Source organism: Macadamia integrifolia, unplaced genomic scaffold (assembly GCF_013358625.1).
Source record: "Macadamia integrifolia cultivar HAES 741 unplaced genomic scaffold, SCU_Mint_v3 scaffold1275, whole genome shotgun sequence".
Taxonomy (NCBI): domain Eukaryota; kingdom Viridiplantae; phylum Streptophyta; class Magnoliopsida; order Proteales; family Proteaceae; genus Macadamia; species Macadamia integrifolia.
Window position 1 is genome coordinate 1 of NW_024868140.1, and position 4,841 is coordinate 4,841.

The window sequence follows — 4,841 nt, forward strand, 5'->3', positions numbered from 1 at the left end:
CTATATGACAATAGTACGACTGCATAGTGCCTCCGTGTCCCATTCCACGGGCCACCAATGCATTCGTTTCTAAGCCGACTACGACATCTAATCTATCAATGCAATATGCACCATGATGTCCACATTCAACATATAAACATCTCATTCAATTGGCATTTGAAAAGTAAACATAGCATATATGCACATCAATGTGTGGAATGACTAATCTATATAGCATATTCATGATGACATGACTAGATTAGATATAGTTATATGAATGCCAAACAAATGCCTTGAAACAAGGCCAAACGTCCTCTCTCCACTTACCTGTGCGTACAAGGATTCCCGTTCGGTACGGGTGAGATCCGGAGCGAATCGGGTAGGATTTGGTGAACCTAACATAATTGAGCGGGGTTAGTACTTCACCATTTTAGAATCAAAATTAAGGAAATCCGATGTCAAAATCGTGTTTAGAACGTCAAAAGAAGGTCACACGTCCGATTTGGGTTTTCTATCGGACATAAGGATCACCTTCGGGGCCACACAGGTGGGTCAAACAGGTGGGCTGTCTAGCCACCGGTTTTACCCACCGGTTTGGGACCGGCGGGTAGGGGCCCGCCGATTGTACCCACCGGTTGTACCCACCGGTTGTACCCGCCGGTTGGGCCAGGGACCCATTGCTAGGACCGGCGGGTAGGTACCCGCCGGTTATACCCGCCGGTGGTACCCGCCGGTTGGGCCTGAAGGCCCCCTGCCTTCTCAGGTGGGTACCCACAGGCGGGTAGGTACCCGCCGGTTGTACCCACCGGTCTTGGCGAAAATGACACTGTCTCTTCCCCATTTTCTCCATCCTTTGGGGAATCAAATGGGGCTTTCCCCCACCCATTCTTCACACCTTCGAGGTCCTATAGGATGGTTCTAACCTAGATCTAGGTTAGATTCAAGTGAGGGAAACCATCTTACCTTCTTTGCTCAAGAATGACCTCAAACCCTTCAAATCACTTCAAACTCACAATGCTTCTTCTACCTTGTCAATATCTCTTCAAATCCTTCAAGATCAACACATAAATCATCTATTAAACCTTAGATTCATCATTTCAAAGGGTATTTACAAGATCTCAAGAAATCATACTCGAATCAAGGGTTTAAAGCTTGGGTATGGTGAATGTTCACAAAACCCAACTTTGCATACCTCTAACTGTAGATCTAGAGTTGAAGATCACTCTCCCGGCACCGGAATGAGAAGATCAAGCTTCGGCTCCACTGAAATCCTTCCTTTCTTCCTCTTCCTTCTCTTCCTTTCTTCTTCCCTTTCTTTTCTCTCTCCTCTTTACTTTTCTCACCAATGTACGAGAGTAATAAATGGAAAGAAAAGAAAATCATAAAGCCTTATATACTATTCCTAATTAAGTGAATAGTGCTCTTGGATGGGTCACTCAGGTGGGTGCACCCACCTGTCCTACCCACCTGAGAGCCAAGACTTGGGATTTTGACCGGGTTCGGACCTCGGCGGGAACCCCACCCCAGGCATATGATGTAGCATACGTATATACCTTAAAATATAAATATAATATCTGTTTTATCCATACATAGCCTTATGGTAGGTGCACGTACACGGTTTGGGCACTCCCGTCTCTTCTGGCACTGGCTCGGACTTGTCGGGCCAGCCGGTGTTTAAGGTCACCCATGCCATCATAGCCCATAAAGAACCTGCTCTAATTTCCTCTGGCTCGGTTCCTGCATGGTTAAACCGGTTCAACCACGAAATCAGACCGGGTTTAAGAAGCGGGGTATTACAGTAGTGGCGTAGCATCTCCAGGATACCTCTTGATCGCCTCAACATTCACCGACATCGTTCTTGGTTGGGAATTTCATCTTAAGATGTGGTGTGGAGACGACAGCCTTTAGCAGGTTTAAACCAACTCTCCCTAGTATGGCATTGTTATGCCGAAGTAATGCCTACTACCAGGAAGTTGATCATGACTGTTACTTGGCGATCTCTGGTGCCGGCTCTTATCGGCAACTCAATCGATCCTCCACTTTTACTGAGACATCAGAGAATCGTTGAACAGGTGTTCGACTTTCTTCAGCTTTCCCTCGTCCAGACCCATCTTCTGGAAAGCTTCAAGGAATAGGATATCAGCTGAACTGCCGTTATCCACCAAGATCCTCTTCACTCTGCAATCGGCTATGGTCATAGTGACTACCAGGGCATCATCGTGCGGAGTGTGCACCCCTTCCAGATTGTCATCTGAGAAGGAAATAACCGTCCCCATCCTCACCTTCTTGTTCGACTATTCAGTCACATGTACGGTTCTCGCATAGGCTTTTACTTTCCTAGTCGAGAATGAACTTTCTCCAGCGGCTAGGCCTCCACAGATTGTCGCTATAACCCTAGTTGGGCTTTTATTCTCATTCCGGAGGTGATGGTCAGCTTCCTCGGGTGTCCGGTCCCTTTGCCATTCCTGAGATCCTCTGCGGGCTAGCCCCCTTCTTTCATAGCGGCCTCTGCCATCTCTACGACGGTTGTCCCTGCGGTCATTACCATCTTGGGCATTCTCCTTTTCGTGGTCCATGAATCGGCCTAGATATCCTCTTCTTATCATTCCTTCTATTTTCCCCTTGAGGTGCCAACAATCTTCGGTGTCGTGGTCGTGGTCCCTGTGGAAGTGGCAATATTTGTCCATATTACGTCTCTCGAGGTTTTGTCCAATCTTCCCTGGCCACTTCATAGCTCTAGCATCTGGGGAGTCCTTTATCTGCATCAGCACATCCGTTCGTTTCCGGTTCAGGGGCGTGTATTTCTCAAACTTCCTTGGTGGACTGGGTGCGCGACTACACTCAGACTTTCGTCTTTTGCTTTCTTCGGAAGGTTTGTCGTCGCCCCTTGAGATCCTTTTCCTTTCTATCTTCTCTTCATCTTCTTCATCGGCTTAAAGGGTTTCTTCCATCTGGCTATACTTATCGCACCGAGCTCTCAACTCGGCCAGGTTCCTCAATGTATGCTTCACCAAAGACCTTTTTAGCTCCTTATCCTTGACGCCTCCTAGCAGAGCTGTGAACTCTTCGTTCGGGTCCAAACCTCTGATCGTGATCTTCTCTTGTTGGAAGCGCTTCATGTAGTTTCACAGTGATTCTCCTTCATATTGCTTAACGTTGGTCAAGTTCAACGTGGTCTTCTGAAGGGGTTGGCTACTGGAGAATCCCTTCACGAAGAAGTAACTCAAATCACTGAAGCTGTGGATCGACTTCGTCGGTAAACGGTTGTACGATAGCCTTGCTGCTCCTCTGAAAGTCAATAACAGGGCATGACACATGATGTTTTTCGAGACTCGATGGAACTGCATAGCGACCTTGAAGCCTTCCAGATGATCAACGAGGTCCCCAGACCCGTCGTATGTGTCATACTTTGGCAGGCGAAAGCCGACCAGGAGCAGGTCCCTCATGACCTCATTAGCTAGAGCCGTGTCATTAGTGAGGTCTGGCTCGTGAGCTCCCGTCTAGTTTTCTGCCACCTTCCTGATCTCATCTTTCAGGTCCAAGATCATCTGCTTCAACCCCGAGTCCTCGTGTCTCTGTTCGTATCCTTGGCGTGGTTCCCCATGTCTGGCCCCAGTGGCATGCCACGTCCTTCCCCTGGGTGCGGGACTTTCCCTTATCGCTCAGTTTCGAGGATTATGACCGAACTTATCGATCCTGTACTGCTCTGGTCCTCGTCTCGAGCTATCTCGGGTCGGATATGGGGGCCTCGCGGTGCTCCACCGATCTTCTGAGAGACAATTTTGGAGACCTCCTTCATTGCCTCGGCCATTCGGTCATATTTCTCCTGGAGGGCTTCGAACTGCTCCCTTGTCACATATTCCTGCGCTCCAGGAGGGGGTGGAGGATTCTATCTCCACGCACCGAATATCTGGCCAAACGCTAGTCCCTCGTGAAACCTTCCCGATCATCGTTTCCCCTTTCTCCTCCGATTTTCGTCGAGGGAGGGAGCCCTCCTGAAGGTTCCTCCTCCCCCATGTTTATATTTGACGCTACTCTAGTGTTCCTATAATTGTAGGTTCTCCCCACCATTACTGTCGTTCCCACAGACAGCGCCAATCTATTGCTGCCGAAAATCAGTATGAGCTAATCCTACAGAAGGCAAAGGCCCAGATGTTTATCTGGGGTTTGTCCTCCAACGCCCAAGTTAGAGATCAGCCGCACAACTTTTCACAAGTGTAATGCTCTGGGTTTTTCTGCTTACCTTTTTTCCTCTGCTCGGGCCCTCTCTTATAGTCCTTAGGGTTTAGGGTTTCTCTTTTCCTTGGAGGAGTCCTCCTCGGGTCCGCCTCCTTTCCTCTTCGAGTCCTACTCGGATACGTCTTATCCCCTTCGTGAGGAATATTCTCTTCACGAGGTTGACGCGGTCAGACTCCTTACAGCCTCTAACAGGTGAGCGACATGTGTCCTTTCCTTAGATACCACATGTTCTTATCTAAATAGATCTAACATGAAATTATCATAACAAGCATGAAAACTATAACATAGCCTAACATGACATGCAAATCTAACCTAATGAATGCAAGAGAACATTATAAAACATGACATGGATGGTTAGAAGAAAAACAAAAACTACATTCTAAACTAACAAAACATATGTTTATGACCACTACTTAGACATGTAGGATCACATAGCCCTTATGGACTGAATAATAAGACTTTATCTTTTTGAAGATTCATGAAATATGAAGGTTGGAGGCTGCCCTTATCTTAGGAGAAAAGCCCAATCTCAAATTCTAAGTGATCCCTCTCAATGTGAGAGGACTTGTATACATATGGATTTAAGGAGGTCTACCACTCTTTTTTAACTTGTCCTTGGATGA